Genomic DNA, 13,920 nt, shown 5'->3' on the forward strand with positions numbered 1-13,920 from the left:
TCTGCTGTAATGAAATGAGCCTTTGTAGCTCTAGACGTGCAGTATGGTAGCTCTAGACGTGCAGTAAGGTAGCTCTAGACGTGCAGTAAGGTAGCTCTAGACGTACAGTAGGGTAGCTCTAGACGTAGGGTAGCTCTAGACGTAGGGTAGCTCTAGACGTAGGGTAGCTCTAGACGTAGGGTAGCTCTAGACGTAGGGTAGCTCTAGACGTAGGGTAGCTCTAGACGTAGGGTAGCTCTAGACGTGCAGTAGGGTAGCTCTAGACGTGCAGTAGGGTAGCTCTAGACGTGCAGTATGGTAGCTCTAGACGTGCAGTATGGTAGCTCTAGACGTGCAGTATGGTAGCTCTAGACGTACAGTAGGGTAGCTCTAGACGTGCAGTAGGGTAGCTCTAGACGTGCAGTAGGGTAGCTCTAGACGTGCAGTAGGGTAGCTCTAGACGTGCAGTAGGGTAGCTCTAGACGTACATCTGTCAGGTGAAATGAACAATGAACAGAACCTACATGTAGATGTTATATCCACCACTCTAACAGGCTATCAGTAATGAACAGAACCTGCATGTAGATGTTATATCCACCACTCTAACAGGCTATCGGTAATGAACAGAACCTACATGTAGATGTTATTATATCCACCACTCTAACAGGCTATCGGTAATGAACAGAGCCTACATGTAGATGTTATATCCACCACTCTAACAGGCTATCGGTAATGAACAGATCCTACATGTAGATGTTATATCCACCACTCTAACAGGCTATCGGTAATGAACAGAACCTACATGTAGATGTTATTATATCCACCACTCTAACAGGCTATCGGTAATGAACAGAGCCTACATGTAGATGTTATATCCACCACTCTAACAGGCTATCGGTAATGAACAGAGCCTACATGTAGATGTTATATCCACCACTCTAACAGGCTATCGGTAATGAACAGAGCCTACATGTAGATGTTATATCCACCACTCTAACAGGCTATCGGTAATGAACAGATCCTACATGTAGATGTTATATCCACCACTCTAACAGGCTATCGGTAATGAACAGAGCCTACATGTAGATGTTATATCCACCACTCTAACAGGCTATCGGTAATGAACAGAGCCTACATGTAGATGTTATATCCACCACTCTAACAGGCTATCGGTAATGAACAGATCCTACATGTAGATGTTATATCCACCACTCTAACAGGCTATCGGTAATGAACAGAGCCTACATGTAGATGTTATATCCACCACTCTAACAGGCTATCGGTAATGAACAGAGCCTACATGTAGATGTTATATCCACCACTCTAACAGGCTATCGGTAATGAACAGAGCCTACATGTAGATGTTATATCCACCACTCTAACAGGCTATCGGTAATGAACAGAGCCTACATGTAGATGTTATATCCACCACTCTAACAGGCTATCGGTAATGAACAGAACCTACATGTAGATGTTATATCCACCACACTAACAGGCTATCGGTAATGAACAGAGCCTACATGTAGATGTTATATCCACCACTAACAGGCTATCGGTAATGAACAGAGCCTACATGTAGATGTTATATCCACCACTCGTTGGCAATCCCCGTTATAGTTTCCAGGGAAACCGAAATGCTCCCAGACGTCAGAACCTGAATGGCACTGGGGCGTCTTCTAGTTCTGGCTCGCCATGCTGCTCCTTTGCATGTAGCCAACTGTTAATTCCTTCATAAGCTAATTGCCGCTATGCCGGTCTCAGCTCTGTTCTTCCTGGAATTAAATAACTGATGAGCGGAGCTGCATACAGCTACGAGACTAAACTTTTTTTTTTTTTTTTTTTTAAAGACAACTTTATTACTATGTGGATATTTTTCCACGTTAATTTATACGCCATTGGTTTATGCAATAATATATATATATATATTTTTACAATGACATATCTTCCTAGCTATAATATATGATTAATGTATTGTTCGGTTCGCAGTGCGTACCGAACCGTGCACCGTGGACCGAACGGTTAAATACGAATCCACGTACCGTTTCACCCCTAGTTGATGCTTTCTCCATCGAATCTGTAGTTAGAATCGGTAGATGCTCATTGCTCAAGTAGAGCTACGACAACACTCTACGACTATGCTCTACGACGACTAACGACAATCCTTATGCTAGTATGTGTATGAGACTCTATTTCCCTTAGCAACAATCCTCTACCCATGACATTGATTCTCTACTAATGATAGGTTGTACTCTACTCTGGTGTTGACACAGCTGGTGTTTGTTCAGAGGACAGAGAAGGCTATCACGGGCAGGTCAAGCTCCCCCTGCCACCGCCCTGTGTGTGTGTAGGGGCCACACCTGGGTGTGTTATTTAAATACTTTTTGTTTTCTGTATATTTGAGTATATCCAAATACATAGCCCAAAACATGTAGTTTTACTTCAGTATTTTAATGGTCGTTTGTAAAAACAAAAAATAAATAGTCGGCCAAATTGTATTTGAAAATATTTCCATATACCTAGGATAAATGCATGGGAGTGTATTTGAGTCAGTATATTTGAGTATTTTCATATACTTTCCAAGTGTAAACAAACACATTCCAATATTCAACTATTTGTTTTTTTCCTAAGAAAGTTATCTGTATAGTTATTTTTAACATGTATTGAAAAATACCTGAAATAATATTTGAATTGGTCTGGTAGGGGCACCTGGTTCCACACCCTGTACACTGGGCCATTGGCCACCAGCTATAGTGGAAATCACTACCTGCTGAGTGCTATGATGAATGTTAAAACACAGACACACATATGTGCGCACACTCCCCATAGCTCTGAGGCTCTGACATCGTTGACCCAGGGGTGTCCGTGGGGTCTAGCTGCACTTGGTTCCCCATCAGAGTTCATAACGTGCAGACAGAGAGCATGAGAAGAGAGGGGACACTCCTGACCCTAAGAACTTGGGAAGTGAAAAGATGTTTACACTTTGACAGCATTCCTCTAAACTCCCCTCCCAATCACTGTTGTATGAGAGGTTACACACCCTGTACACTGGGCCCCTGGCCACCAGCGAAATGAGAGGTTACACACCCTGTACACTGGGCCCCTGGCCACCAGCTAAATGAGAGGTTACACACCCTGTACACTGGGCCCCTGGCCACCAGCTAAATGAGAGGTTACACACCCTGTACACTGGGCCCCTGGCCACCAGCTAAATGAGAGGTTACACACCCTGTACACTGGGCCCCTGGCCACCAGCTAAATGAGAGGTTACACACCCTGTACACTGGGCTGGCCACCAGCTAAATGAGAGGCCACCTGCACTGGGCCCCTGGCCACCAGCTAAATGAGAGGTTACACACCCTGTACACTGGGCCCCTGGCCACCAGCTAAATGAGAGGTTACACACCCTGTACACTGGGCCCCTGGCCACCAGCTAAATGAGAGGTTACACACACTGGGCCCCTGGCCACCAGCTAAATGAGAGGTTACACACCCTGTACACTGGGCCCCTGGCCACCAGCTAAATGAGAGGTTACACACACTGGGCCCCTGACCACCAGCTAAATGAGAGGTTACACACACTGGGCCCCTGGCCACCAGCTAAATGAGAGGTTACACACCCTGTACACTGGGCCCCTGGCCACCAGCTAAATGAGAGGTTACACACACTGGGCCCCTGGCCACCAGCTAAATGAGAGGTTACACACACTGGGCCCCTGACCACCAGCTAAATGAGAGGTTACACACACTGGGCCCCTGGCCACCAGCTAAATGAGAGGTTACACACCATGTACACTGGGCCCCTGACCACCAGCTAAATGAGAGGTTACACACACTGGGCCCCTGGCCACCAGCTAAATGAGAGGTTACACACCCTGTACACTGGGCCCCTGGCCACCAGCTAAATGAGAGGTTACACACACTGGGCCCCTGGCCACCAGCTAAATGAGAGGTTACACACACTGGGCCCCTGACCACCAGCTAAATGAGAGGTTACACACACTGGGCCCCTGGCCACCAGCTAAATGAGAGGTTACACACCATGTACACTGGGCCCCTGACCACCAGCTAAATGAGAGGTTACACACCCTGTACACTGGGCCCCTGGCCACCAGCTAAATGAGAGGTTACACACCCTGTACACTGGGCCCCTGGCCACCAGCTAAATGAGAGGTTACACACCCTGTACACTGGGCCCCTGGCCACCAGCTAAATGAGAGGTTACACACCCTGTACACTGGGCCCCTGGCCACCAGCTAAATGAGAGGTTACACACCCTGTACACTGGGCCCCTGGCCACCAGCTAAATGAGAGGTTACACACACTGGGCCCCTGGCCACCAGCTAAATGAGAGGTTACACACCCTGTACACTGGGCCCCTGGCCACCAGCTAAATGAGAGGTTACACACACTGGGCCCCTGACCACCAGCTAAATGAGAGGTTACACACACTGGGCCCCTGGCCACCAGCTAAATGAGAGGTTACACACCCTGTACACTGGGCCCCTGGCCACCAGCTAAATGAGAGGTTACACACACTGGGCCCCTGGCCACCAGCTAAATGAGAGGTTACACACACTGGGCCCCTGACCACCAGCTAAATGAGAGGTTACACACACTGGGCCCCTGGCCACCAGCTAAATGAGAGGTTACACACCATGTACACTGGGCCCCTGGCCACCAGCTAAATGAGAGGTTACACACACTGGGCCCCTGACCACCAGCTAAATGAGAGGTTACACACCCTGTACACTGGGCCCCTGACCACCAGCTAAATGAGAGGTTACACACCCTGTATACTGGGCCCCTGGCCACCAGCTAAATGAGAGGTTACACACACTGGGCCCCTGACCACCAGCTAAATGAGAGCCTTCACACCCTGTACACTGGGCCCCTGACCACCAGCTAAATGAGAGGTTACACACCCTGTACACTGGGCCCCTGGCCACCAGCTAAATGAGAGGTTACACACACTGGGCCCCTGGCCACCAGCTAAATGAGAGGTTACACACACTGGGCCCCTGACCACCAGCTAAATGAGAGCCTTCACACCCTGTACACTGGGCCCCTGGCCACCAGCTAAATGAGAGGTTACACACCCTGTATACTGGGCCCCTGGCCACCAGCTAAATGAGAGATTACACACCCTGTACACTGGGCCCCTGACCACCAGCTAAATGAGAGATTACACACACTGGGCCCCTGACCACCAGCTAAATGAGAGATTACACACACTGGGCCCCTGACCACCAGCTAAATGAGAGATTACACACCCTGTACACTGGGCCCCTGACCACCAGCTAAATGAGAGGTTGTGCTGTGAAATAGAATGGGATTATTGTGTCTGTTTGCTTTATACCCGTCCTTTTATATATCCCATTTAGCAGACGCTTTTGTCCAAAGCGACTTACAAGTCGGCTGGGGCCACTACTTTCACATATGGGTGGTCCCAGCGGGAATCGAACCCACGACGCTTGGCGTTGCAAGCGCCATGCTCTACCGACTGAGCCACACAGGACGTAGGACGTTGGTGTTTGAGTCAACGATGTGTAGGTGAAGGATGTCGTTACGATGACTGATGTGTAATGAGTGAGTCCCAAATGCACCCTATGCACCTCTTTTGACCAGGGCCTATAAGGGTCTGGTCAGAAATAGTGCACTATAACAGAGAATAGGGTGTCACTTGGGACTCATTCTGTCTATCTATGCAGACCAGGCCTCAGAAGCATGTATTGTAATAGCAGAGTTGTGTTTTAAACCAAATAGATACGTCTCTGTGTCTAATTATTAAGAAGTCTGCTGTTTTAAAGTGCTTTGCTCCAGACACGTTAAAAAGCTTTCTGGTTGGTGAGATTTTTAAGTCGGTAAGACAGGAGATGCATAAGTCTGTCTGTTTTGTGTTTTCTCCAGGTGAGGAAACGGAGTTAAGGATTTGACCGGACGAGGAAGTCATCTCTCCAGAGAGGTGAGATATATATTTATTTACATGCATAAACATCACTCTTCCGCTGACTTATTGTGTAGCAGCACCAGTGGGTTGTATCAACAACCCCAGTTCATGTTGTCACGAACCGGCTCAAAGCCCGTAACAAAGGGAGACAACGTGGAGATAAGGAGTAACAAAATATATATTTATTAACCAAAGTAACTAAGGAAAATATACAACGGTGTGTGTAATCAGTAGTGTAAGTGAGTGTTTTGCATGCATGAATGTGATAATGCAGGGTGTTGAAAGGTGCCAATGCAAACAAACAAAAGGCCACCAAGAACCACAACACAATCTACAAAGGTGTCTGCATGGAGAGAGTCTCCTCCATGAATGTGGAAGAGGTCTATTTATCCTGGGACACACCTGGCCCAGGTGTTTCCCATGTAGCTGATGACCCTCCCCAACTCCGCCCACCGGCATCCTAATAAGGAAACAAGAACAAAGACAGAATACGGCATGCAGAGTGGGAGGGTCGTCACAATGTATCACATTCATTGTAGACCTGTTACGTGTTTTAATGAAAAGGCATTGCTGTTGTCTCAAGTGCGTCATGTGCAGTAGGCTAAGCATTATTCTGCATGGACATCTTTCTCCACCGTACCACAGACGTTTTCAAAAATAAACGGACACTCTGGGTTGCCACTTGCTTATTTTGGAAATGCTGAACTAACAAATGATATGGCTTTGATTTGTCTGTTGGTGGTCACTCTGTGCCTGTCTGGCGAGACGTTTTACTGTGGTTACACACACACACACACACACACACACACACACACACACAAGATGTTTTACTGCTTTTGGAAGTTATCCTACATGGGAAATAGTGACTGGTTTTGTCTCCCTAAAATGTTCAGTTTACAGTCTGTCTCTCTCTCCTCTTCCTCTCTTGTTCCTCTCCTCCCCCGTCTGTGGTTGAAGAGTGCCTGACCATGCCTCTCCTATGTCATCTGATTTGTTTAACATTTCTTCATCTCCTCATCATCTTTCGCCGGCTCAGTCTGGTCTAGACGTTTTCCTTGACGTACCGACCTGTCGTGTTGTTTATGGTCCTAACAGCACCACCCCTCTTCAGAGGACAACTTTACCACTATTTATGCTACATGGCATGAGCCTCCTCATCAGTTTCTGAACTGTGTATCGAGGTCATGACAATAAGCTTTAGTCATGACGATAATGCCTAGGTTGGCCTGTCAACATTATCCAGGGAACGTGTTTGACACATAATGAGACACGTCAGCATTGTTTTCCCCCTGGCCTGGGTCTGGCCTGGGTCTGGCCTGGGCATATAGTGTCTGGCCTGGGTCTAGCCTGGGACTGGTCTGGGCATATAGTGTCTGCCTGGGTCTGGCCTGGGCATATAGGGTCTGGCCTGGGTCTGGCCTGGGCATATAGTGTCTGCCTGGGTCTGGCCTGGGCATATAGTGTCTGCCTGGGACTTGGCAACCTGCCAGAGTAGGAACTGAATGAACAAAGATGCTCTAAGCCGACGAGACCGGAGGAGGGGGAGGGGGAGGAGGAGGAGGAGGAGGGGGGGTGTTATGAACTTTGTCAAGGTTGCTATCTGAGCTATCTCTGTTTTCACTGTAGTTTTATCTTTGAATCAACCAGTCGTTAACCTTTCTTTAACTAGGCAAGTCAATTGCTTTCTTATGGAATGTGACGGCTTGCATGTAGAGCTTTCACCATTTTAATTGTCCGTGGACATAGTCTGTCTGCTTGGTGCGTCGTCTGTCTGCTTGGTGCGTCGTCTGTCTGCTTGGTGCTTCGTCTGTCTGCTTGGTGCTTCGTCTGTCTGCTTGGTGCGTCGTCAATATTTAGGATTTGCAGTTAAGTGAGGCTGCTAATCTCTCTGGCTAAGCTCCTTATACTGCATTTATACATTACACCACAATGGAAAGTGGATTTGAGTTTGTCGCTTTAAGCTAGTTAATCATTTCATAGTGCCTTTTCTGTCTTATCTTGCCTCGATAGCAATATCTGAAGAGACAAAAGTCTGAAAATGACAAATTCTTATTTGTGGGCTGGTCCTGTTTTCATGTTAAAATACTTGTGTGATGATGCAAGTTAACAATGGTGTTGGAGTGAAATAGAGAATTGAGGCCAAATGTCTTTCTCTCTCCCCCTCTCTATGCGTTTCCATGTGGTTAATTTATTCCATTCCTCCAAGGTAGTCTGATGTGACTAATGTCTAGGCCAGGGGTACACACACACACACACACACACACACACACACACACACACACACACACACACACACACACACACACACACACACGAGAGCACAGAGGACCAGGCATTCCAAGGGGTTGTGAGGGCGTCAGCCCAGAGAGGTACACCCATTACCCCTGAAAGGAGGACCGGAGGAGGGGAAAAAGGAGAGACAGAATAGAGAGAAAAAGCTGCATGACTCGTAAACCTTTTACAGGACCGGATGGATGGATGGGTGGATGTGAAGGGTTCAGTACCAACCATGCAAGGTCCAGTTGTTCCTCTCTTTCTCTCCCTCTGTCGTTCACCCCGGTAAGAGCTGTGCTAGCTGTACGAGACCCGTGTGTAGGACAGTAAAGAGACCTTGCTCGCTCCCTGGGCCACTATTTAAACCTACACACACATCACATGTTTGTTTTACTATCCTTGTGGGGACCAAAACATTTATTCCCATTCAAAATCATATTCTCCAAAACCCTAAACTTAGCCTAAAATGGCCTTTTTTCTTGTGGGGACCAACACATTTCCACACTTGTCTGAACTGTCCTTGTTTTATTATCCTTGTGAGAACTTATTGTCCCCACAAAGATAGTAATACCAAATAAACACACGCACAGAGCTCCCTGGGCTGCCATTTAAACCTCTTCTCCCCCCAGACCCACGTGAAACACTCAGCTGTAAGTCTAACACACTCCACTTCCTGATCAGCAGGACTTCTCGCAGTAATGATGTCATGCACCTTGTTATTATGATATAATCGTTACCACCGCTCCATGTGGTCATGGTTACCCATGTGATTCCCCGGAATTGAAAGCAAATCCCAAGTATATCAGTCTCTCACAATGTACAGTAAGATGTTCAAAGCCTTCAGAAAGTATTCAAATCCCTGCACTTATTCCATATTTTGTTATGTTACAGCCTGAATTCAAAATGTATACAATTGTTTTCTCACCCATCTACACACAATACTCCATAATGACAAAGGGAAAATATGTTTTTGGAAATGTTTGCAAATGTATTGAAAATGAAATTTAGAAATATCTAATTTGCATAAATAGTCACACCCATGAGTCAATACTTTGTAGAATCATCTTTGGCAGCGATTACAGCTGAGAGTCTTTCTGGGTAAGTCTATGAGCTTTCCACTCCTGGATTGTGCAATATTTGCCCATTAGTCTTTTCAAAATTATTCAAACTCTGTCAAATTGGTTGTTGATCATTGCTAGACAACTATTTTCAGGTCTTGCCATAGATTTTCAAGTAGATTTAAGTCAAAACCGTAACATTCACTGTCTTCTTGGTGGACAGCAGAGTGAACCAGATTGTCCTCTAGGATTTTGCCTATGCTTAGCTCCATTCAGTTTCTTTTTTATCCTGAAAAACTCCCCAGTCCTTAACGATTACAAGCATACCCATAACATGATACAACCACCACTATGCTTGAAAATATGGAGAGTGGTTCTCAGCAATGTGTTGTATTGGATTTCCTCCAACATAACACTTTGGATTCAAGACAAAAAGTGAATTGCTTTGCCACATTTTTTGCAGTATTACTTTAGTGCCTTGTTGCAAACATGATGCATGTTTTGTAATATTCTGTACAGGCTTTCTTCTTTTCGCTCTGTCAATTAGGTTAGTATTGTAGAGTAAGTACAATGTGGTTGATCCATCCCCAGTTTTCTCCTATCACAGACATTAAAGTCACCATTGACTGAAATCCCTGAGCAGTTTTCTTCCTCTCCGGCAACTGAGTTAGAAAGAACATCTGTATCTATGTAGTGACTCTGCTCTTTTAAAAACAAACGTTTATTGTCTACCAATAGGTGCCTTTCTTTGGTCTTTGTGGTCGAATATTTGTTTAAAGTTAATTGCTCCCGACTGAGGGACCTTACAGATAATTGTATGTGTGGGGTACAGGGATGAGGTAGTCAATAAAAATCATCTTCAACACTATTATTGCACACAGAGTGAGTCCGTGCAACTTATTCTGTGGTTTGTTTTAAAACATGTTACTCCTGAAGTTATTTAGGACATAACAAAGGGGCTAAAATCGAGACATTTCAGCTTTTTCATTTTGTCATTCATTCATAACAGTTTTGATCAACACAATTCCACTTTGACATTAAGTTTTTTTTTTTAGGCCAGAGACAAATCTTAATTTAATCCATTTTAAATGAAGTCAAAGGATGTGAATACTTTGTGAAGGCACTGCATGTGGTGTTGGTAGTTGGTAGTGCTGCTGTGGTGTTGGTAGTTGGTAGTGCTGCAGTAGCTTGGCATCCTCTCCTCCTCTGCTCTAATCATCTGGCTTTACCCAGTGTCTTATCTCTCTCTGTGGAGTAGAGCAAACTCTCTCTCTCTCGCTCGCTCGCTCGCTCGCTCTGGAGCAAAATAATGGACAGATGCAAGCAGCCTGGATCCTCTCTACCGGTGTCGATTCCTCTGAAGGACAGATATGCAGTCTGGCTCTCTGCCCACACAACCTCTCTCCACTGATAGAACGTCTCCCTCACATGTGTCTTGGTTGGAGTTGAATTTAAGAGCCTGGTAAAAATCTGTACGTCCAGGAGGTTTTCATTTGTAGAAAATGTAAAAAGCATGTGGAGGGAGATTCTAGATGTGGCTTGGCCAAAGTGACTGTGTGTCTGTGTGTGAGTGAGACAGAGAGTTGTAGAAACCCAATGGACGGGTGGTAGTCCATATGGATCTTGAGGCTTGGCCAAAGTGACTGTGTGTCTGTGAGACAGAGTTGTAGAAACCCAATGGACGGGTGGTGAGATCTTGAGGCTTGGCCAAAGTGACTGTGTGTCTGTGAGACAGAGTTGTAGAAACCCAATGGACGGGTGGTAGTCCATATGGATCTTGAGGCTTGGCCAAAGTGACTGTGTGTCTGTGAGACAGAGAGTTGTAGAAACCCAATGGACGGGTGGTAGTCCATATGGATCTTGAGGCTTGGCCAAAGTGACGGGTTGAAATTGTGGTGATTTGAAAGGTATGTACGTGATATCAGGTTTTTGAAAGTGAGTGTTGGGGGGGGGGGGGATTGTATGTTAGGGCGTCTGCAGATTGCCATTCTCTCACTCTCTCTATCTCTAGTAGTGACCTCAGAGCCATAGAATGCTGAAAACACAGTAGAGTTAGTTTATCTGCTAAACACTGGCCTGAGAGCTGACAGGCTGGGCTTCACACACACACACACACACACACACACACACACACACACGGGGCCGGGGGGAAACGGCACTGGGCCGCTCCAGATTAATCAGTAGGGGTGTTTCCCTGACACATACCAGCTGTGCTGGTCTCCATGGGGACACACAGTGACTCATCGCTATTGGACCAGACTCACCGGACCGTGGCTGTGGATTGGCTGTGTGTGGCTGTATTGATTGGCAGTGTGTTTACAGCAGGGTATGATTTGTTTGTAGTGGTTTCAATTAAGGAAGGTTTAAGGAAGTTTTTTGTTGCAGTGTATTGATGATGTTGAAGTGGCCATGACGTGGCTGTCAGTGACTTTTCAAGGTTATTTAGTACATCTATTGCGTGTGTGTGTGCGTGCGTGCATCATTTTGGGAGGGAGATGGGTGCGGTCAGTGTGTTGTGTTTTCAGTTTTGGCCCGCCAGCTCTGTTCTGTCTCCTATCATGCTTCTATCACACTGTATCTCCTGGGGCCTCTCTACAGCTGGCTGATGTGAGATCTCAGTCAACCAGACTAGTGTTAGCAGTCAACCCTGAGTCACACACACGGACGCACACACACATGCAACAATGTATGCATACTCTGTCTCTCTTCACACACACATCCCCTCCAGCTCTGGCTGGTAGTCTGTGTGGTCTTTGTAGCGCCGAGCCGAATGGCCACAAACAACAGCATTGTCCTCAGGGAGGCTGGGAAACTTGGAGCGCAAACTCTCTCCTCAAGCAGTGTCAGGCCAGTCCACTGCTCCATTCAACTCAATGGGCTGTTTCAGCAAGAACTCCTCAAGGAGAGAGAGGAGAGAAATGATTGGAGAAGAGGAGGAAGAGAGTTGAAGAGGAGATCATGTAGGAGGGAGTTGAATAAGAGGAGAGGAGGAAGATAGGAGGAGAGAGAGTTGAAGAGGGGAGAAAGAGAGAGTTGAAATATAATGAAGGGTAGAGGAGGTGAGGGGTCAGGAAAGGTCAACTGCCACAGGCAGAATAGAATGAGAAGGAATGCTAGACTCAGTGATATAAGGTTGTTGTATGGTAGAATATTACTACAGGAATTTTCTAGTCAGTGTACAGGACATTGACTAAAGATGGGTATTAACTTTCTATTACACGGTAGTAAATTCATGTGTAGGATAGGAGGGAGTTTTGGGTGCGTTCATGATGAGTAAGTACATCATCCGTTAGCTGATCATCCCAGGCTAAGATATGATCTACTGTCACTTACTGATGGAGAGGAGTGGAGAAGCTCCTCTGGGTTTTACATCTGGGAGGAGTGGAGAAGCTCCTCTGGGTTTTACAACTGGGAGGAGTGGAGAAGCTCCTCCTGGGTTTTACAACTGGGAGGAGTGGAGAAGCTCCTCTGGGTTTTACAACTGGGAGGAGTGGAGAAGCTCCTCTGGGTTTTACAACTGGCAGGAGTGGAGAAGCTCCTCTGGGTTTTACAACTGGGAGGAGTGGAGAAGCTCCTCCTGGGTTTTACAACTGAAGGAGTGGAGAAGCTCCTCCTGGGTTTTACAACTGAAGGAGTGGAGAAGCTCCTCCTGGGTTTTACAACTGGGAGGAGTGGAGAAGCTCCTCTGGGTTTTACAACTGGGAGGAGTGGAGAAGCTCCTCTGGGTTTTACAACTGGGAGGAGTGGAGAAGCTCCTCTGGGTTTTACAACTGGGAGGAGTGGAGAAGCTCCTCCTGGGTTTTACAACTGGGAGGAGTGGAGAAGCTCCTCTGGGTTTTACAACTGAAGGAGTGGAGAAGCTCCTCCTGGGTTTTACAACTGGGAGGAGTGGAGAAGCTCCTCTGGGTTTTACATCTGGGAGGAGTGGAGAAGCTCCTCTGGGTTTTACAACTGGGAGGAGTGGAGAAGCTCCTCCTGGGTTTTACAACTGAAGGAGTGGAGAAGCTCCTCCTGGGTTTTACAACTGGGAGGAGTGGAGAAGCTCCTCCTGGGTTTTACAACTGGGAGGAGTGGAGAAGCTCCTGGGTTCTACAACTGGGAGGAGTGGAGAAGCTCCTCTGGGTTTTACAACTGGGAGGAGTGGAGAAGCTCCTCTGGGTTTTACAACTGGGAGGAGTGGAGAAGCTCCTCTGGGTTTTACAACTGGGAGGAGTGGAGAAGCTCCTCCTGGGTTCTACAACTGGGAGGAGTGGAGAAGCTCCTCCTGGGTTTTACAACTGGGAGGAGTGGAGAAGCTCCTCCTGGGTTTTACAACTGGGAGGAGTGGAGAAGCTCCTCCTGGGTTTTACAACTGGGAGGAGTGGAGAAGCTCCTCCTGGGTTTTACAACTGGGAGGAGTGGAGAAGCTCCTCTGGGTTTTACAACTGGCAGGAGTGGAGAAGCTCCTCCTGGGTTTTACAACTGGATGTAAAAGATGATTTGAGGGGTAAAGGTTTTAAAGGGCCACAAGTGACAGGTAAGTAGCGGTTAAGAGCGTTGGGTCAAAAAAACAAAAGGTCGCTCGTTGAAATCTCTGAGCCGACTAGGTGAAAAATCTGCCCTTGAGCAAGACACTTAACCCTAATTGCTCCTGTAAGTTGTAAATACGGAATTTTCTATCAC

The 13,920-nt window shown here is 46.8% G+C and overlaps 1 protein-coding gene across 3 annotated transcripts in view; it reads left to right on the forward strand.

The window, feature by feature from the left end:
* Positions 1–13,920, forward strand: part of add3a (adducin 3 (gamma) a) — a 149,770-nt gene that overhangs the window by 25,050 nt on the left and 110,800 nt on the right. For all 3 annotated transcript variants that reach the window (XM_064961989.1, XM_064961974.1, XM_064961997.1), the window contains exon 2: positions 5,887–5,941. The gene's annotated coding sequence lies outside the window, so the exon portion shown is untranslated. The remainder of the gene's footprint in view (positions 1–5,886; positions 5,942–13,920) is intronic.

This window comes from Oncorhynchus masou, chromosome 5 (assembly GCF_036934945.1).
Source record: "Oncorhynchus masou masou isolate Uvic2021 chromosome 5, UVic_Omas_1.1, whole genome shotgun sequence".
NCBI lineage: Eukaryota > Metazoa > Chordata > Actinopteri > Salmoniformes > Salmonidae > Oncorhynchus > Oncorhynchus masou.